This window comes from Macaca nemestrina, chromosome X (assembly GCF_043159975.1).
Source record: "Macaca nemestrina isolate mMacNem1 chromosome X, mMacNem.hap1, whole genome shotgun sequence".
Taxonomy (NCBI): domain Eukaryota; kingdom Metazoa; phylum Chordata; class Mammalia; order Primates; family Cercopithecidae; genus Macaca; species Macaca nemestrina.
Genome location: NC_092145.1, coordinates 19,659,221 through 19,681,284, shown reverse-complemented (window position 1 = coordinate 19,681,284; position 22,064 = coordinate 19,659,221). Strand labels below are relative to the sequence as shown.

General features: G+C 41.8%; 1 protein-coding gene across 14 annotated transcripts in view; it reads left to right on the top strand.

The window, feature by feature from the left end:
• The window catches only part of LOC105481378 (four and a half LIM domains 1), a 72,122-nt gene that overhangs the window by 5,423 nt on the left and 44,635 nt on the right, over window positions 1–22,064 (top strand). The window contains exon 1 of one of the 14 annotated variants that reach the window (XM_071088599.1): window positions 4,139–4,154. The exons of 7 other annotated variants lie outside the window; for them this stretch is intronic. The gene's annotated coding sequence lies outside the window, so the exon portion shown is untranslated. Of the gene's footprint in view, window positions 1–4,138; window positions 4,155–10,107; window positions 10,123–16,953; window positions 17,034–18,156; window positions 18,232–20,554; window positions 20,630–21,786; window positions 21,802–22,064 lie in introns of those variants that run through there. 6 more of the 14 variants (XM_071088604.1, XM_071088596.1, XM_071088597.1 and 3 more) reach the window with 6 other exon arrangements.

Here is a 22,064-nt window from a genome sequence, read left to right as displayed (position 1 = left end):
AAAGACATTTCAGGAATTAACAGAAGTCGGATCAGATTCTCTTGCTAGATGTTCTTAAAGATTTTGCTGATATGCATTTGAAAATTTGTAAATCAAGTTTTCATATAAGAAATTAACCCTCACCTCTAAAGTTTGAGCATTAGAAAAGTTTGTTGAAGGCATGGAAGGTAATTTCCTGTGACTGAACCCTGTTTTTCCACTCTCCACCTCCTAGTTCCCTTCTTCCCCATGCCTCGCCCCCCCCCCCCCCCCCCCCCGCTTGCTTGAACTTGAGGCCTTATCTATTTGGCTGCTTTCCCCAACTTTTGCCTACTGAACTTTTTTTGTTAATTGAACTATCTAGTTGTTTGGATTTGGGGTAAAAGGGAGGAGACTGTAATTATTTTCTCTTAAAAGATCTTTTAGCTCCTGTGGGAGAAGAGCAGAGAAAGGTTCTTTTTTGGTCAATGGTGTACTTAATTAAGCAGAATATATGACTGTTCGTTTATTCAACAAACATTTGCCGAGTTACCTCCTCTGTTGGAGGCTCCATGCTAGATGTGGAGATATTTGGTTGACAAGAAATGGCTTCCGCCTTTCTGGTGCAGTTTTGAAAATGAAAAATAGATAGTGAATCTGTTGTGAATAATCAAGAATTGTCTGGAGTTTTTTGGAGATACACATAGCAACCTTCTATACAACCATGCAAACGGTGGGGGCGTTTCTTTCCAGTCACTTATTCACTGCATAAACTGTACCTTGCTTTCTCAACTAAGACATGTTTTTTTTTAAAATTTTTTCATTTTGGGAAATCGTATTGTTTATAAGTCATATTAGGGTCTATGGCCTTTTCTTTTTTAAAAAAATAAAGTAAATAAGACATAGCTGATTTCTTGATGTTTACATTCAGCTTTGTATTACTGTATAGAGTAGGGAGAAGTGGAAGGCCAGCATCCCTTCCTGTGACTTAATGCATCTCTGATGGCAAATTGGGCCTCCCCAAAATATTTTTCTGGGGTCAACTTTGACTTATGGATAATAATGCATGATGGAGCCCAGAAGAGTGGATAGTCCTAAATAGTAGCTCAAATATATCTTTGACCTTCTAGAGGGCTACTTCCTGAGTGCCTGGAGAAACCCCCTCTGTGTGGATAGTGCCACACTGGTGGTTTTCAGCCAGGGCGCTTTTGCCCCCCCCCCAGGGGTCACTCAACAATTTTTGCCAGATGCACTCTACCGGCATTCAGTTGGTAGAGGCAGGGATGCTGCTTAAATATCCAACAGCACATAGGGCAGTGCCCGGCAGCAAATATCCAGCCTGAAATGTCAGTAATGCTGAGGTTGATGTAATTTCCTCTACAAAATGTAGCAGAACATAATTCTGGGAGAGTAGAGAACAATAACAGCGTCTTGAGGTGACTGAGTAGTTGGCAGAGCTCACTTTATTAGTCTCAAAAATTACTAGTTCCAGCCAGGTGCTGTGGTTCACGCCTGTAATCCCAGTACTTTGGGAGGCTGAGGCAAGCAGATCACTTGAGTCCAGGAGTTCGAGACCAATCTGGCCAACATGGCAAAACCCTGTCTCTACTAAAAATACAGAAAATTAGCCGGGTGTGGTGGTGTGCGCCGGTAGTCCCAGCTACTTGGGAGGCTGAGGCATGAGAATCGCTTGAGCCCAGGAATTGGAGGTTGCTGTGAGCTGAGATTGCACCACTGTACTCCAGCCTGGGTGACAGAGTAAGACCCTGTCTTAAAAAAATAAAATAAATAAATAAAAGTGACTAGTTCCTGCATACCAACCTGAAGAATTAAAGAAAATAACAGCTACCATTTATGGCACTTACTCTGTGCCAGAGGACTTGTATACATTATATATTCTCTTCATTTTGTAAATGAGGAACCACACTCAGAGAGGTAAGGGAACTTGCCTGGGGCCTCACAGCTCGTCAAGGTTAGAAGTAGAAATCAAGATTAAGATTATTACTCCTTTGAAGTTCATGGTTTTAAGCACAACTATGCATTATCTCTCTTTCGGCATGCATCATTCAAAATCTTAACAAAATCAAAATTACTATATGTCCTATATACCATTGGGCTTGCCTGAGAGTAATTAAAACCACGAATGCTAAATGTGATCATACTTGGAGTAAGTGACAAGGAGTAGGGGAAAAGAGAACCAACATTAATTGAACACCTACTAAAATTTCAGGAAGCATGCAAATTAAATATACACCCATTGTCTAATTTGATCCTCACAGCAACTCTGCAGTTATGATGCACATTTTACAGATGAGATTGGGATATATTTGTTAGGTAACTTGTCTAAGATTGCACAACTAATAAGCAGCAGGGCTGGGATTTGAAATGATGTCCCACAACCAAGCCACTTTTTGCATCTTACTCTAAAAGTTGGAAGTAAGTTGAGCCTCTTGGAGAAAGGAAGGTAGGCCCTGGGTAAAAAGTAATTTCAGGCAGAGTGTGGTGGCTCACACCTGTAATCCCAGCACTTTGAGAGGCTGAGCTGGGCAGATCACCTGAGGTCAGGAGTTCAAGACCAGCCTGGCCAACATGGTGAAACCCCGTCACGGCTAAAACACAAAAATTAGCCAGGCGTGGTAGCGGGTGCCTGTAATCCCAGCTACTCGGGAGGCTGAGGCAGGAAGAATTGCTGGAACCCAGGAGTCGGAGGTTGCAGTGAGCCGAGATAGCACCACTGCATTCCAGCCTGGGCTCTGTAGAGCTAGACTCCATCTCAAAAAAAAAAAAAAAAAGTAATTTGAGAGGTAACGTGTAGTAGACGTTGGATTATATTCAGGTAGAGAATGGAGAGGTGAATTGCTGTACCTTCCTCAGCTGATGAGAATTGAATTCTACATGGAATTTGTTCTAGAGATCTACTCAAATTGAAACAGTGATTGTCATTTTGTCCAACTTCATTTTCTGTCTTACCTGAATTTTCCAAGCTGTGCTTTGATAACCATGAATCTGGAAGTTATGGAAGTCTGTGCTTAACCTTTCAGTAGCTCACCTTCCACCTTTCTTAGGGCTGTCCTGTAGAACACAGGAGTGACAACATTTGGTTTTTGTCTTCTTTTTACACAATTTAAACATTTGTGCTTGCTATGGAAGATGTTTTTATAATACACGGCATCAAATTCATTCTTGTGTTTTTCATATGGGGTTGTTTTGTTTTGACAACTAAATATTTATTTTAAGTTTTAATGTGTTTTGTTTCAGAGCACAAAAAGAGGAAACATTTAAAAAATAGCCCAATCACAATCATTTTATCTGAAAAGCATTTTTTTGGGGGTGGGGGGGTGCAGGAAAAGGACTGCATGTTTCATTTCATTTACTTCAGTTGGAAAGGAATTTTAACCATGATTCTCAAGGGCCAGGATGCTGGAAAAAATGTTATTTAGATAAAATATATGTTTTGATTTCCACATAGAACCGTGAGTCATAGATTCTGATTATAATAATAATGTCCTGATTCTACTACAGCAATCAGCCACTTGGGTAATCAACCACTGTGTATAGACATGCATGGTGATACCATCTGATTTGTCCCATCACCCACTGATTCATTCTAGAGTAGACTTGAGCGATCTGATGGAACTTGCAAGAATGAATGATCCTTTTGAAAATCAAATTTGTCAGTAAGAATGGTACATTTTATTGTAGGAAAATGCAGAAAATACAGAAAAGCTTCAAGAAGAAAACCAAAATCAGTCATAATTCACCACCCATAAATTAATGACAATATTTTGTATGTCCTTTAAAAATGCAGTACTTTCTAAAAATGGTGGATTCAAGCCCCTTGCAAAACCTCCAACTTATATAGTGTGTTATTTTTTTTTAAATGACTAGAAGATTTTCTGAATGACTGCTACATCTCTAGATAGAAGTCACGGTCATAACCCATGAAAAGGGAAAGCTGACAGGCAGTTGGAGAACTATGCTATAGCATCTTCCTGACAGCTATTTAAAGAAGCTTAAGGATAGCTCCTTTAAATTTCTCCTCTTCCAACTTGAATGATCGAGTTTCAATGCTAAAAGAGGCTGTCAGTACCCACCTCTCATTATTTTACAGATGAGGAAACTGAGGCTCAAAGGGGTCAAGCATCTAATGTGCTAACATCAGAGTTCCAGCTTGAACTTTTAGGTTGTCTTCATAGGTAGGTAATTTTTTATTTCCTAAAGATTTCTCCCAGTCAAGAACTTTTTCATGGCCTGACCCTCAAAAGAACAAGCTCTTCTGGTGGGAGTATACTATAAAGGATACTAAAAGGCCGAGTATAATACTTCCTAATTTCAGAATATGTTCCAAACAGTTGTGGGCAGTACAGGAATTTTTCATGTTATTTGCTTTATTGTAATTGAATATTTAGTGATGGGGAACCTCTTGAATGGGTCTAACTCTCAGTTTAATTTCCCCTAGCCTATGGGGCTAGTGCCAAGGCATATATGAAGTATGCCTATAGGTACAAAAATGAAAGATGACATTAAAAGAGTCTTTAGACATGGTAGCCTGGAAAATCACAATTAGGGCTTTTGCTCCATGAAAGTATTTTTTTTTCCTTTATAAAGGGAGATATCTGTTGAAATTGTGGGATAGAGATTTTAAAGATTGCATCTGCTTCCAAACTGAGGTCAAAAGTTAAATTGTAGTAAATGTGTGCAGTGTGGTATCATTAAACTGCGCACACATACATGAAATTGTTGTTTTAATCTGGCATCCTTTTTTTTTTTTCTTTTTTTTTTTTAGATGGAGTCTTGCTGTGTCGCCCAGGCTGGAGTGCAGTGGCGCTCTCTCAGCTCACTGCAACCTCCACCTTTCGGGTTCAAGCGATTCTCTTGCCTCAGCCTCCCTAGTAGCTGGGATTACAGGCACATGCCACCACACCTGGCTAATGTTTGTATGTTTAGTAGAGATGGGTCTTTACCATGTTGGCCAGGCTGGTCTCAAACTCCTGACCGCAGGTGATCCACCTACCTCGGCCTCCCAAAGTGTTGGGATTATAGGTGTGAGCCACCACGCCCAGCCTTAATCTGGCATTCTTAAAAAAATAAGTTATTTCGCTTTCTTCTCCCTTTTCTCCTGCCCCATTTCATTTCTTTCTGTAGCTGTGAGGGTCACTCTTCGTGTCTGTTTCACTCTCAGGGTGACTCTTTTTTCAGTCCACCTGACTGCACCCACTTACCTTTTTCCAGGCTCTCCATGGATCCATATCCTTCTATCACATTCATCTGCCACTGCATCTTGCCCTTGTCCCCATTTACCATTGTTTAAATTACCCCACCCTGGGCTGGGCCAGGGCTGTTTTTCAGCTTAGGCTGGGCAGGGAAGCTGATCTCCAGGGCAGATGTGGAGTGAGAAGAGGAGTTGTCACTCTATACAGAAATGTCATTGACAGAATAGGATTAAACAAAATATGTACAGAGTTATAGGCTATGTATACGTGTAAACTTGTGAACACAAAATCATCCCTTCTTTACAGCCAGGGTTCCAGCAAATGCTAAGGCTACATGAAATAATGAGTATGGATACCTATTGCCGAGGGCTTACTATTTGAACAAGTGAGAGAATTGTACTCTTGCCTAGGGGTGTATGTTTAAGTAGTTTTTTTTTTTTTTTTTTTTTGCTCCTGTTCCTTGTTATTGCCTGCTAATGGATATGTATATTGTCAGTAAGTGACCGACTCTCCCTAGCTTCCTGTAATACACTGTATTTCTCTTCTGAAAATGGATGTTCCTCTGTATTTAAACCACTGAGATTTACTTGTGCCTCATTTTTGAACTACTATAGATAAAAAACACACAATAGGAAATACTTGTGGACTGTTTTTGAAATGCAGTGAAACCTAGAAAAAGAAAATAACAATCAAAATAATAAGTATCTGCTGTCAGCATTTTACTGCTTCTAGAATTGATATTCTCTTTGCCCACATAAAATCTCTCTGGATGTTATTCCTCTTGCAAGACATAGTAGCTTTTGCTCCTGTTCCTTATTATTGCCTGCTAATGGATATGTACATTGTCAGTAAGTGACCAGCTCTCCACTGCTTCCTGTAGTACACTGTATTTCTCTTCTGAAAATGGATTTTCCTGTGTATTTAAACCACTGAGATTTATTTGTGCCTCATTTTTGAACTACTGTAGATATAAAAGGCACAGATAGAAAATACCCGTGGACTGTTTTTGAAATGCATTGAAACCTAGAAAAAGAAAATAACAATCAAAATAATATGTCTTGTCAGCATTTTACTATTTCTATTTGCCCACATAAAAACTCTCTGGATGTTATTCCTATTGCAAGACATTAAATATTCCATAGACTTTTTTTTTTTTTTTTTTTTTTTTTTTTTTTTTGAGACGGAGTTTCGCTCTTGTTGCCCAGGCTGGAGTGCAATGGTGCAATAATGGCTCACTACAACCTCCGCCTCCGGGTTCAAGTGATTCTCCTGCCTCAGCCTCCCAAGTAGCCGGGACTACAGGCACCCACCACCACGCCCAGCTAATTTTTGTATTTTTGGTAGTGACGGGGTTTCACCACGTTGGCCAGGCTGATGTCAAACTCCTGACGTCAGGTGATCCGCCCTCCTCTGCTTCCCAAAGTGCTGGGATTACAGGCGTGAGCTGTTCTGTAGACTTTCTAATAACAAGAATTTGTAATAGTCACAAGGTTTTAAATTTCCTTTTTAGTACTAAGGAAATGATAGCTGGGAATGCAGAGGCTTTATTGGCAAGATTGTTTTGACAAGGATGGCACAAAACTAAATTTCTATACTTGATTAATTTATAAGTCTTGTCACTCACTTTTAGTTTTAGAGTGTGGATAAGGCTGTTTGATTTTTGTCAGATTTGAAATGTATGATTTATGAGACATTAAGGATTGGTTTTTCAGTGCACTCTGCCAGGTCTAGTTTTATGCATCATTCTTGTTTAGGAAGCTGATTGCAAGTCTGCCTACAGACATAATCAATCACCTGCACCTTCAGGTGGCCAGGTGGACTGAAGTAAAAGATTTCCCCCAAGGTTTCTCAGAGACTAAAGAATACACACACACACACACACACACACACACACACACACACACACAGGCAGACATGCAAATTGTCGGTCCAAAAATATTTATATCACTAAGCCAGAGCAGTGGATTTAGACATTTGACTTAACAAAATTTGTTTTTCAACACGTTCTAGCAACTACCCTGTAAATGATCGTCATTTCACCTACAACAATGAGAAGATAAAGTCCTCAGCCACATAGCTTCTAGAGGCTAAAGAGGCACGTTAAGTTGTTTGTCAAAGATTCCACACCTTCAGATGCCAGGGTCAACACAAGTTTTCAAACCCTAGACCCAGTCCCTTCTAGGCCACAGAAGGTCTGCCTCTTTAAGGAAGGAATTTTCCAATGCACTAAGCACAGGTAATCACACTAAAGAAAGAAACCAAGCAGCCAAACTAATAGGAGGAGGTGAAAGTTTATACTTGCATCTTATAGCAGATGGCCTTTGTTAAAGTCACTTTTAAAATATCAACTTTACGGAGCATGATTTAGGTACAAAAACCGGCGTCCAATTAAAGCCTCCAATTTGATGAGTTGAGACAGATGTATATACCCATGAAACCACTGCCCCAATCAGGATGTAGAATGTTTTTATCACCTCCACAAGTTTACCCTTGCTGCTTTTCCAGTAACATTCTTCCCCCTGCCCCTTTTCCCAGACATCCCCTGTTACGCTTCTGTGTGAGAGCCACTTTCAAAACTCAGATTTGAAAGTTTGTGGACCTTCCTCTATAAAAAGCCTATATTTACGTCCAAAATGCAATTGTGTTCTCTATGTTTAAAATAATATTACAGAGAAATTCTAGGTATTGATTTCCTAGAATCTTTCCCTGATCCTCTGCAAATAAGCTATTTAGTAAATAGTTTCACTATGTGCTTGAATTGAAGAGAAATTACAGCCAAGAGAAAAACAATTCTAATAGACAGAAAAGCAGTGTATGTTCTTCTCAAGTAGTTACAGTGAGATGTCAAATCCCTCAAGACCCGGAAAAATAAAATTTGAATTTTGCTTCGTACTTATATGTAAAGTACAAATGAAGACTGAGAATAAAGATTTTATATGTATCTATCTGTCTCTCTGTCTACCTTTCTAATCATCCATCCATCCCTCCAGCTAGTGTGTGTATATATGTTTCTGTATAAAATTACTGTGTATTAATAACCCTATCCCTTGAGGATTCCAAAATATTTAAAGGCTTCAGAGGGAATTTTTTGTGCATGGAAGGTGTACTATCTTTACAAACTTAGGTGAAAAGCAAGCTTTTCATATGCTGTTATTATTCTCATTGATATATTTAATTGAACTAATAATTATGGGGCAATTTAAAGGCTACAGCATTGAGATGCAGTTTGCCCCTTCGTTTGTCAACTTCTAGAAAAATCCAAGTGTCAAAAACTATCTCGCTGGCTCTCTGTTCTGTTGCTGTTATTTTGGCATGCGTCTAGTCTCCTCTTGCCACTCTAGATTTCTACTGTTTTTGCCCTATTTTTTTTTCCTTCCCTGATTTTCCTCCTCCGTGTCTTTCCCATATCCTGATGCCACTTCTCTTGCACTGCTCTGCTTTCTCACAAGAAAGCCATTTTTGTAAACATCTCCAGACTGAGAGGGCAGCAGACTAATTCCAAAGTGTCAGATAGCATCTTGGAGGCTGTTTCTCCTGTGATCCAACACTTCTTCACACACCTTTCCAGTTTTGAGCTGTACTGGAGATTGGAGAGTTGTGAAAGGATGGTTTTTGGATAATCAAAGTTGAATATACTTGCTGGGCTGTGTTATGGACCGTCTTTGAAACCATGAATCATTAAAAATAAGTGAATAGTTTACATTATAATATTCCTAGGAAACTTCCTTTGATAACTGTAAAGCAATTAAAATTGTCCTGAGATAAGGTGATTTATTGTTTTTCAGAATGGGCCATAAAGATAATAAAGAACCCCTTCAACATTTGTCAAAACCCATAAAATGTACAACGTAATGAATGAACCCTAATGTAAACCCTACACTTTAGTTCATTATAATGTATTAACGTTGGCCTATCAATTGGGACAAATGTACCACATCAATACAAGATTTTAATAATAGGGGAAACTGGGAGATGGATGCTAAGGAGGCATACAGAAACTCAGTACTTCCTACTTAGTTTTTCTGTAAACCTAAAACTGCTCAAAAAATAGTCTACTAATTAAAAGGCTCATGCCTGTAATCCCAGCAATCTGGGAGGCCGAGGTGGGTGAATCACTTAAGGCCAGGAGTTTGAGACCAGCCTGGCCAACATGATGAAATCCCGTCTCTACTAAAAATACAAAAATTAGCCGGGTGTGGTGGCATGTGCCTGTATTCCCAGCTATTCGGGTGGTTGAGGTGGGAGAATCACTTAAACCCGGTAGGCAGAGGTTGCAGTGAACCGAGATCGCGCCACTGCACTCCAGCCTGGGAGACAGAGTGAGACCCTGTTTTAAATAAATAGATAAATAAATTCCAGTGTTTGTTTTTCAGAATGAGTGAAATAAGAGGTGTGTTTCTTGTTGAGTGATGTAACCTGTGGCATGAGCCCCTGAAAAGGGGAAGTATGAGGTTCCAGGAGAGCTGCCCAGTACCTCCAATGCTATGTCTAGTTGCACAATAGTCAGTAGATAGGTCAGTGGGAGCACTGGGTTGGGACTTCACATGCCACCCTTGAAACATCATGCCATCTTTGCAGTGGAGTCCCAGATTTTGCAAATCCCCTGCCCTACAACCCAGTGGGCCCTTTTTGACCCTTGCATTTGTGGTATCATTAGCAACAGGGACAGTTGGTGAGCTTATGCCAACTCCAAGCCAATATCCAGGTCAGAGTTCAATTGCTTTGGGCCAAAGGCTGTTATTGCATGGCTTATAGGAGCGTAGACCCAATGCCCGAACTTCCATGCACTTACTCAATATGGCCAGCTCTACAGTAAACGTGTGTGAAAACATTCAGTTTTTATAGTCATTAATGTAAATAGTTTCTTTATATTGGACCTGGGTAACTATGATGGGCAATTACAAGTACGCATTGCTTTCCTGAGTTGGCTGTGAGAACAGAACATTCTGTGGTAAGTGGTAGTGGGGCTGAGGGGAGGATCAGGTCTGAGAGGGGCATTGCAACTGCAAAGGGAAAGAAAAAGGACTGAGAAGCCATTAAGGATTAGAAGGCAAATGGGAGCCATAACTCAAGCACTGTGTATCTTAAAGAAGTGGTTGTCTGTCAGGTCTGTGATAAGACCTGGGGTGAAAAATCTCATAGTTCGTGTGATTAGCTGAAAGATACCAATAAAGGGAAGAGTTGGTTATAGAGTTCCTCTGTTTAGTTTTTTTTTTTTTTTTTTTTTTGAAACTCTGTCTTGCTCTGTTACACAGGCTGGAGCACAGTGACGATCGTAGCTCACTGCAGCCTTGACCTCCTGGGCACAAGTAAATCCCTCTGCCTCAGCCTCCTGCGTAGCTGGGACTACAGGTGTGCATCACCACACCTATCTAATGTTTTAGTTTTGTAGAGGCAGGGTCTCGCTATATTGTTCAGGCTGGTCTCAAACTCCTGGCTTGTTTAGCTTATTAAACTTTATTTTGTATATTGGAAATAATTCTTTGTGTACAGATCTATCAGGTATACTCTTTGTTACATCTATTGTTAGACAAAGTTTTATTTTTCTTAATTTCATTGGTTGCTTGAATTGACTATATATGCGGTACCACCTGTTAGAAGCAGATTTTGATGAGGAAGGGGAGAAAGAGGATAAAAATAACTTCTTCCTCAAGTCCCATTTCATGATGGAAGCTGGGATTCCAGTTCAGTGGCCAGGCTAACTGGTCACTTGATGCCAGTAGTGAGCCAAATGGTGGCACTGCCACTGGATTTCTTTCAGTCAGCTTCACAATCGATACCAAATCCTGCAGCTGACGTGACTTTACTGCAATTCCTGTTGATTGGAAAAATGGCAAAAGTCACCATCTAACCCAATCATAATATGTTTGTTTCCCAGGTATAGACAGGCTGGGTTAGTCATTAGGCCTAGCATAGTCATGCTCCCTAACTACTGTAAGTATCTGGAAGGACTGAGGAGGTGTAGTGGCAGTGGCTTGTGGGACAGGCATGTGACAGCATCCTTTTGCCCCCTTGCTGCTCACCCGCCTGCTGCTTGCCACCTATTGGCTCCTCTTCATCTTCCCCTCCCTCTGTCTTCTCTTTACCCTTAATCCAGCTACCTTTGAATTTTCTGTTAAGGAACCAGGAGGGTCTCAGCATGAAAATAATTGGCTGAAGTATTCAAAGTACCGGAGCAACATACTTTATAATTCTTGGACTGCCAGATTGTTACTGCTGCAGTGGTTTGTTCGGTATTAAATGAGACTTAGGGTATTTCATAAATGTTTTCTGACATACAATTTGAAAGTTGAATTTTGTCACCTTACACACTTAATTATCATTCCTGCGACTTTAAAACCCCCCTAAATTTTCCTTATGTATTTATGATTATCCCCATAGCAGTTAATGGCAGCATGCATGCTGATGTGAAGGATTTGCTCCAGGGCTAGTTGATGGGAGCAGAGCTGCCCAGTTGCTGAGGTGTAAGGAAACAGTTCATGGAGTGCCAATGACAATTTAGGAAAAGTATGGGGCTGAGTACTTAGTAAGATGAAATAAAAAATATTTATCGAGTGCTTACTCTAAGGAGAAGGCACTTGGCTAGGTTTGCTAGATGCTGTGGGGAGCCTTAAAACAACAGTGATCTCTTCAAGGCCGGGCGTGGTGGCTCACGCCTGTAATCCCAGCACTTTGGGAGGCCGAGGCGGGTGGATCACTTGAGGTCAGGACTTTGAGACCAGCCTGGACAATATGGTGAAACCCCATCTCTACTAAAAATACAAAAATTAGCTGGGCATGGTGGCGTCTGCCTGTGGTCCCAGCTACTCGGGAGGCTGAGGCAGGAGGATCACTTGAACCTAGGAGATGGAGGTGGCAGTTAGCTGAGATTGTGCCACTCCCCTCCAGCCTGGGCGACAGAGAGAGACCTTTTCTCAAAATACTAGCGATCTCTTCAAGCAAAGAACACCCATTCTAATTGGGGAAACTGTTAAAGACACATGAAGGATGTGGTGGAAAGAGTTTTGAACTGTGTAGGGTGTGGGGAGGGAGTCAGGAGTTTTGAATCCTAGCCCAAGTTCTGCCACTAAGCATTGGAACCTTTGGGCAAATCATCTCCCCACTCTGGGTCTCATTTTATAAAAAGGCAAATGAACGAGATCATCTCTAAGATATTCTGTGGATTGATTCATAAATGTGGAAGAGATTCTGGAAAACGGAAGCTTGAGCCCAGGAGTTCCAGACCAGCCTGGGCAACGTGGTGAGACTCTGTCTCTACAAAAAATACAAAAAATTAGCCTGGTAAGGTGATGTGTGTTTGTAGTCCCTGTTATTCAGGAGGCTGAGGGTGGAGGATCACATGAGCCCAGGAGGCTGCAGTGAGCTATCACCTGGGAGCTTGTTAGAAATGCAACTTTCATGGGCCCCACTCCAGATCTAGGGAATCAGAAACACTGGGGATGGGGCCCAGCCATCTGTGTCCTAACAAGGTCCTCTCTCAGGAGATTTTTGAGGCACAATAAAGTCTGACAATTACAAGCTATAGGAATTTGGGGCAGTGATTCTCAGCTTCTGCCATGCAATAGATTCATCTAGGGGAACTTTGTTGGGGGTGGGGCACTGACTTTGTGCTGCTATAATAGAATATCTGAGACTGGGTACCTTATAAAGAACAGAAATCTATTTCTCACGGTTCTGGAGACTGGAAAGTCCAAGGTCAAGGTGCAAACAGGTTCGATTGGTAAGGGCTATTCTCTGCTTCCAAGATGACACTTTACTGCTCCAGCCTCCAGAGGGGAGGAACGCCCTGCCCTCATGTGGCGGAAGGCAGAAGGGCAAGAGAGTCAAAGGCTCTCTTTAAGCTTTAATCCCATCCACGAGGTAGGAGCCCTCGCAGTTTAATCACCCCACCTCTTAAAGGCCCCACCTGTCAATACCATCACATTGGCCATTAAGATTCAACACCTGAATCTTGGACACATTAAAAACCGTAGCAGGCACCCAGGCATCACTAGTTGCTTTGGCTCCCCAGGTGCAGCCAAGTTTGAGAATCACTGGCATAGGGGAAAGTGGCATGAGCCAAGACTTCTGTCATTCTGTAGCGGCAATGAACCTCAGATGCAGGGAGTCAGCCAAAGCCAGAGGCTTGAATTTCACTCTAAGAAACTTGGCCTTTAGATTACAATGGAGAAAGGTTTTTGGCAATGGGAGTGATACATTCGAGGTGGAACATTTGAGAGATGATTCTGACGCTAGCTATATGAAGAAGAGGGCATACCCATAGTTAAGAAACTGATGAAATAGTCTGGTGTGAAGTGATAATGGGCCCAATTAGGACCATAGAAATGAAATTATAAGGAAGAAAATGTATGAAGACTCTTTTGCAGGAAAAATGGGCAGGGTTTGGTGATGGTCGCTGGGGTGACAGCAGTGTTAGAATGTCTTTGGTTCAGGAGTTCCTCTCAGACTTATGGGAGGGCCAGTGCTCTCTAAATGCATCTGGCAAAATTGTCATGTATGGATCTGTACAATTCTTTGTTTTTTGTTGCTTTGATTTAGGAGTTATAATGCGGAGGTGATCCACAGCAAGTTATTCTATACAGAATTATAGTCACCTCAAAAGCTACTCATGGTCGTCATGTCAGAGGGAAAAAATGTTGTTTTTCTTTAAAGGAAAGAATGCTTGGAGTTGTGGGAAAGTTGTCAACTTGGCAATGAGTAATTCAAGCCTATCAGTCAATTAAGTAAGTTTTTATTTTATCATTTGTTTTATTTGGGAGCTGCTGTAATAGTCATTGAGAGGACATCAATCTTCACATTTTTAAAACAAAACAAAAATACCATTGAACATTAGGGCAAAGGACAAGAATTTCAAGGTTTTACTTTGACTTTAGCAAATATTTGCTGCTCCATTTTTCTTGCTAGATTTTGTCATTTGACTTGTGTTTCTGCTTTGTTCCAATTTGTTCTTTGTGCTTGATAACTGTAGTTGCCTCTATTTTTTTTTTTCTTTTGAGACCCAGTCTTGCTCTGTTACCCAGGCTGTAGTGCAGTGGTGCAATCCCAGCTCACTGCAACCTCTGCCTCCTGGGTTCAAGTGATTCTCATGTCTCGGCCTCCCAAGTAGCTGGAATTAACAGGTGCGCACCACTATGTCTGGCTCATTTTTGTATTTTTACTAGAGATGGGGCTTCACCATGTTGGCCAGGCTGGTCTCGACCTCCCGAAGTGCTGGGATTCCAGGCATGCACCACTGCTGCTTGCCTCTATTCTATTTTTGATGGCCTTTTTATTTATAAGTATTCTTAAGGCTTTAATATTCCAGTTAAAAATATATATATATTTGTCCCTTTGTGTTTTCCCCCCAATATACTTATTCTTCCTTTATGACCAAAAATTATTTAAATTTGCATCCAGAAATGGCTCACAGAAAGAGCTCCTTGGTATCTATTTAGGGCATGGTGGGGCCTTTTGTTTGTTTCTAGTCATGCCACATCTGGAAGGAAAGACACTTTTTATTTACTAATTTGAAAATCTATGAAAGCAGACTCAGTATTTTAAAGGGTTGCATATATTCCTATGCAGAGTTAAAAATGACTCACTACTCCAACTTTGGTAAATGTGTGCACCTTAGTTTTTGAAGGAAGTGCAAAAATCTGCAGAAAAATCTGGACTAATCACAACTTGAAATTTTTATTATATCTAGTAGATAACTTTTAAAAATATAACCCATCTTTTCCCAAACTGGATAAGGATAATTCCTGTCTTTCCAAATTGTGAGGAATATTATGATTGTGTCATATAAAATAAATATAGAAATATGTAGAGCAAATGATCTTCCAGACAGAGTATAGAATATATCACCAGATAATACTCTATACTAAATATAAGGACACAAAACTGGACTTTATTGTATTTCTATAACTGGTAATATCCTTCTAGTTTTTGCTTGTTTATTACATGAATATACTGTTAAAGATTTGATTATGTTGTGGATCTTGATTGTGTTGGAATTATTAAAAATGAGGCATATTTAATCTGTACTGCTTATTTTCAATAAAGTATTTTGCCGAATGAGAGCCAGTTTACCAGTTCTTTTGTTAAAGAAAATGAGCCAGTGGCTATCTCAGTTGTATTTATTATTGCCTTTTATGGCAAACATTTAAAATGTGTTTTTAATGGTGCACATGCCACTGTTTCTGACCTTTATGGTAGCATAAGTATTTGAATAAGAGTGAGGTAAATGAGAAGTCTGTGCCGCCCAGTACCATCACAAGTGTACCTAATTAAGAAGATGTTTGGAATTCACTGTTCTTTGATTTCTTGGGTAGGAGAGAATATTCTGAAGGACGTGATTAAGGAGTCGTTACCATGACAATCACATTCAAAGAATTGAGAGGAGACAATGAGTCTGTGGGGGATCGTCTCTTTTGATTGATTCGACTCTTCTTTTAGTTCATTCAAACAGCTGTTATCACTAGATTTTCTTTTCCACGTAATTCATCCAATTGATTGGTGATGTGGGGATCACTGAAGCTTGGTTGTCAGTAGTGATAAGGGTCCGCAGTGTCCATGACCACAATACTTTTGCTAAACCTGAAGGAGAGTGATTGTATGTGTTAAATGTCACTAAAAAGTAACACTTGGCTTCTTCTGGAATAATATAAGAGGTTTGTCTATTTTCACTTATTAATTCTGTCACGGTGGGATACGATTATCATGATCTCTTTGAAAGCATGACTAACCCTAAAGTGTTTGAGCTTTATTTTGGATTATTTTGCTGTCATCTTACCCAGTGTGTTTGGGTGCTGTTTTGTTTTTTTTCTTTACCTTGCACAATATTGTCAACATAATTTACATGATGTTCTGGTCAGAGACACAGTTACACGCTGCAGATTGAAAAGTACACACAAATATACCCAGCACAAGTGTCTTCAGCCTCACGACCCCACCTAATGTTAAGTGGGACATGCTAGTACAGACGATAAAGTGAAATGGAGATACAAAGGCAGTTCAGATCTGACTGCCAATATTTCTCCTTCTTTGTGGACTAATTCTGGGTGGTGAAACCATGAACTATGGAAGGAAGACTGCTCCAGCATGGGCCTGAGTTGGATCCCATGTGAGAGCTTTGCCTCCTCAGCCTTTGGGCCTTTCTTTCTTCTGCCCTCTCGAGGGTGTCAGAGAGCATGAAATGCAAGGACTTTCTGGAAAGGATAGCCAGGGTTTGGTCTGGTTACTAGACGACACTTTCCCTGTCCCTTCCCCACCTCTAGCCCTTCCAAGCTGGAACGTGTAGAGGTGAGGAGCAGACAGAGAGATGGCAGGGAAGCCATTGGCAAGGTGGGAATCTTAGGAAGGAAGTGATTCTGGTTCTTCAAAAAGAGAACCAAATTCCATCAAGTAGAATCAGTATGAATTGTACCCATCTCTAGGAAAAATCAATTCCAGAAGGGTGAGTAAGATGAAATATGATAGATAAGGCTAGTGTGTGACAGATTCAAGTTTGAAGCTTCAGCTGGATTAAATCGAAAGAGAGGTCTATTTGGTGTCAAGCGTTTGTGGCAGCATGTGAAATCATTGTCCACGTTTGATAGCAGTTTGACTCCTTGCCTGCTATAATAACAGTAATAAGTATGTATTTAACATTCAATGGGTACCTTGTGTGGGGGAGGCACTGCTAAATGCTTTACATGGACGTACCTCCTTACCTCTATGAGGTAGGTGGCCATTATGATGCTGGTAGAGGCTGGACAGGTAATATGAGGCGGAGCCAGTATTTGAGCTCAGGCAGTCTGACTCTGGTGCCCCTGCTGTGAACAGCTGTGCCATGCTGCATTCCTCCTCCAACTGCAGGAAAAGGTGTAGAATCTTCTAGAAACAGTGAGTTCTATATGAGTGGAGTGTGGTGATGGGAGATGAGATGGAGTAAAGCCTTTTGTGTAAACATACCATGCTAAGTACTGGGAGATAGAAATGAAATGAGATACTTTTTTTTTTTTTTTTTTTTTTGAGATGGAGTCTTGCTCTGTCACTCAGGCTGGAGTGCAGTGGCACAATCTCCATGCACCACAGCTTCCGCCTTCCAGGCTCAAGGAATTCTCCTGCCTCAGCCTCCTGAGTACCTGGGACTACAGGCGCACGCCTCCATGCCCGGCTAATTTTTGTATTTTTTCAGTAGAGACGGGGTGTCACCATGTTGGCCAGGATGGTCTTGATCTCCTGACCTTGTGATCCACCTATCTCAGCCTCCCAAAGTGCTGGGATTACAGGTGTGAGCCACCACACCCAGCCAAAATGAGAGAATTTTTGTCCCTGCCACCAAAATACTTAACTAACATCTTACAGGACTAACAAAACCTAACATGAACCAATCCAGATTCATATGACAGAATACGACAATGTTTTCTGCAAAGAATAGCCAGGGTCCCAGTCTGGTTACTAGAAGACACTTTCCCTGTCCCTTCCCCACCTGTAACCCTTCCAAGCTGGAATGTGCAGAGGTGAGGAACAGACAGAGAAATGGCAGGGAAGCCATTGGCAAGGTGGGAATCTTAGGAAGGAAGTGATTCTGGTTCTTGAAAAAGAGAACCAAATTCCATCAAGTAGAATCGGTATGAATTGTACCCATCTCTAGGAGAAATCAATTCCAGAAGGGTGAGTAAGATGAAATATGATGAGGCTAGTGTGTGACAGATTCAGGTTTGAAGCTTCAGTTGGATTAAATCGAAAGAGAGGTATATTTGCTGTCAAGCGTTTGTGGTGGCATGTGAAATCATTGTCCACGTTTGATAACAGTTTGACTCTTTGCCTGCTATGATAACAGTAATAAGTATGTATTTAATATTCAATGGGTACCTTGTGTGGGGCAGGCACTGCTAAATGCTTTACATGGACGTACCTCCTTACCTCTATGAGGTAGGTGGCCATTATGATGCTGGTAGAGGCTGGACAGGTAATATGAGGCGGAGCCAGTATTTGAGCTCAGGCAGTCTGACTCTGGTGCCCCTGCTGTGAACAGCTGTGCCATGCTGCATTCCTCCTCCAACTGCAGGAAAAGGTGTGGAATCTTCTAGAAACAGTGAGTTCTGTATGAGTGGAGTGTGGTGATGGGAGATGAGATGGAGTAAAGCCTTTTGTGTAAACATACCATGCTAAGTACTGGGAGATAGAAATGAAATGAGATACTTTTTTTTTTTTTTTTTTTTTTTTTTTTTTGAGATGGAGTCTTGCTCTGTCACTCAGGCTGGAGTGCAGTGGCACAATCTCCATGCACCACAGCTTCCGCCTTCCAGGTTCAAGGAATTCTCCTGCCTCAGCCTCCTGAGTACCTGGGACTACAGGCGCACGCCTCCATGCCCGGCTAATTTTTGTATTTTTTCAGTAGAGACAGGGTGTCACCATGTTGGCCAGGATTGTCTTGATCTCCTGACCTCATGATCCACCCATCTCAGCCTCCCAAAGTGCTGGGATTACAGGTGTGAGCCACCACACCCAGCCAAAATGAGAGATTTTTTTGTCCCTGCCACCAAGATACTTAATATCTTATAGGACTAAGAAAACCTAACATGAACCAATCCAGATTCATATGATAGAATATGACAATGTCTTCTGGAAAGAATAGCCAGGGTCTCAGTCTGGTTACTAGAAGACACTTTCCCTGTCCCTTCCCCACCTGTAGCCCTTCCAAGCTGGAATGTGCAGAGGTGAGGAACACACAGAGAGATGGCAGGGAAGCCATTGGAAAGGTGGGAATCTTAGGAAAGAAGTGATTCTGGTTCTTGAAAAGGAGAACCAGATTCCCTCAAGTAGAATCAGTATGAATTGTACCCATCTCTAGGAAAAATCAGTTCCAGAAGGGTGAGTAAGATGAAATATGATGAGGCTAGTGTGTGACAGATTCAGGTTTGAAGCTTCAGTTGGATTAAATCGAAAGAGAGGTCTATTTGGTGTCAAGCGTTTGTGGCAGCATGTGAAATCATTGTCCACGTTTGGTAACAGTTTGAGTCTTTGCCTGCTATGATAACAGTAATAAGTATGTATTTAACATTCAATGAGTACCTTGTGTGGGGGCAGGCACTGCTAAATGCTTTACATGGAGGTACCTCCTTACCTCTATGAGGTAGGTGACCATTATGATGCTCATAGAGGCTGGACAGGTAATGTGAGGCAGAGCCAGTATTTGAGCTCAGGCAGTCTGACTCTGGTGCCCCTGCTGTGAACAGCTGTGCCATGCTGCATTCCTTCCACAGCTGCATGAAAGGGTGTGGAATCTTCTAGAAACAGTGAGTTCTATAGGAGTGGAGTGTGGTGGTGGACGGTGAGATGGAGTAAAGTCTTTTGTGTAAACATACCATGCTAAGTACTGGGAGATAGAAATGAAATGAGATACTTTTTGTTTGTTTGTTTTTGAGATGGAGTCTTGCTTTGTCGATCAGGCTGGAGTGCAGTGGCACGATCTCGGCTCACCGCAACCTCTACCTCCCAGGTTCAAGCAATTCTCCTGCCTCAGCCTCCAGAGTACCTGGGACTACAGGTGCACACCACCATGCCAGGCTAATTTTTGTGTTTTTTCAGTAGAGAAGGGGTTTCACCATGTTGGCCAGGATGGTCTTGATCTCCTGACCTCGTGATCCACCCATCTCAGCCTCCCAAAGTGCTGGGATTACAGATGCGAGCCACCACACCCAGCCAAAATGAGAGATTTTTTTTTGTCCCTGTCACCAAGATACTTAACATCTTACAGGACTAACAAAACCTAACATGAACCAATCCAGATTCATATGATAGAATATGACAATGTCTTCTGGAAAGAATAGCCAGGGTCCCAGTCTGGTTACTAGAAGACACTTTCCCTGTCTCTTTCCCACCTGTAGCCCTTCCAAGCTGGAATGTGCAGAGGTGAGGAACACACAGAGAGATGGCAGGGAAGCCATTGGCAAGGTGGGAATCTTAGGAAGGAAGTGATTCTGGTTCTTGAAAAAGAGAACCAGATTCCCTCAAGTAGAATTGGTATGAATTGTACCCATCTCTAGGAAAAATCAATTCCAGAAGGGTGAGTAAGATGAAATATGATAAGGCTAGTATGTGAGAGATTCAGGTTTGAAGCTTCAGTTGGATTGAATCGAAAGAGAGGTGTATTTGCTGTCAAGCGTTTGTGGCAGCATGTGAAATCATTGTCCATGTTTGATAACAGTTTGCCTCTCTGCCTGCTATAATGACAGTAATAAGTATGTATTTAACATTCAATGAGTACCTTGTGTGGGGCAGGCACTGCTAAATGCTTTACATGGAGGTACCTCCTTACCTCTATGAGGTAGGTGACCATTATGATGCTCATAGAGGCTGGACAGGTAATGTGAGGCAGAGCCAGTATTTGAGCTCAGGCAGTCTGACTCTGGTGCCCCTGCTGTGAACAGCTGTGCCATGCTGCATTCCTTCCACAGCTGCATGAAAGGGTGTGGAATCTTCTAGAAACAGTGAGTTCTATAGGAGTGGAGTGTGGTGGTGGACGATGAGATGGAGTAATGTCTTTTGTGTAAACGTACCATGCTAAGTACTGGGAGATAGAAATGAAATGAGATACTTTTTGTTTGTTTGTTTTTGAGATGGAGTCTTGCTTTGTCGATCAGGCTGGAGTGCAGTGGCACGATCTCGGCTCACCGCAACCTCTACCTCCCAGGTTCAAGCAATTCTCCTGCCTCAGCCTCCAGAGTACCTGGGACTACAGGTGCACACCACCATGCCAGGCTAATTTTTGTGTTTTTTCAGTAGAGAAGGGGTTTCACCATGTTGGCCAGGATGGTCTTGATCTCCTGACCTCGTGATCCACCCATCTCAGCCTCCCAAAGTGCTGGGATTACAGGTGCGAGCCACCACAGCCAGCCAAAATGAGAGATTTTTTTTTTGTCCCTGTCACCAAGATACTTAACATCTTACAGGACTAACAAAACCTAACATGAACCAATCCAGATTCATATGATAGAATATGACAATGTCTTCTGGAAAGAATAGCCAGGGTCCCAGTCTGGTTACTAGAAGACACTTTCCCTGTCTCTTTCCCACCTGTAGCCCTTCCAAGCTGGAATGTGCAGAGGTGAGGAACACACAGAGAGATGGCAGGGAAGCCATTGGCAAGGTGGGAATCTTAGGAAGGAAGTGATTCTGGTTCTTGAAAAAGAGAACCAGATTCCCTCAAGTAGAATCGGTATGAATTGTACCCATTTCTAGGAAAAATCAGTTCCAGAAGGGTGAGTAAGATGAAATATGATAAGGCTAGTGTGTGACAGATTCAGGTTTGAAGCTTCAGTTAGATTGAATCGAAAGAGGTATATTTGCTGTCAAGTGTTTGTGGCAGCATGTGAAATCATTGTCCACGTTTGATAGCAGTTTGACTCTTTGCCTGCTATGATAACAGTAATAAGTATGTATTTAATATTCAATGGGTACCTTGTGTGAGGGAGGCACTGCTAAATGCTTTACGTGGAGGTACCTCCGTACCTCTATGAGGTAGGTGGCCATTATGATGCTCATAGAGGCTGGACAGGTAATATGAGGCGGAGCCAGTATTTGAGCTCAGGCAGTCTGACTCTGGTGCCCCTGCTGTGAACAGCTGTGCCATGCTGCATTCCTTCCGCAGCTGCATAAAAGGGTGTGGAATCTTCTAGAAACAGAGAGTTCTATATGAGTGGAGTGTGGTGATGGGAGATGAGATGGAGTAAAGCCTTTTGTGTAAACATACCATGCTAAGTACTGGGAGATAGAAGTGAAAATGAGAGACTTTTTTTTTTTTTTTTTTTTGAGATGGAGTCTTGCTCTGTCACTCAGGCTGGGGTGTAGTGGCGTGGTCTCGGCTCACCACAACCTCTGCCTCAGCCTCCTGAGTACCTGGGACTACAGGTGCACGCCTCCATG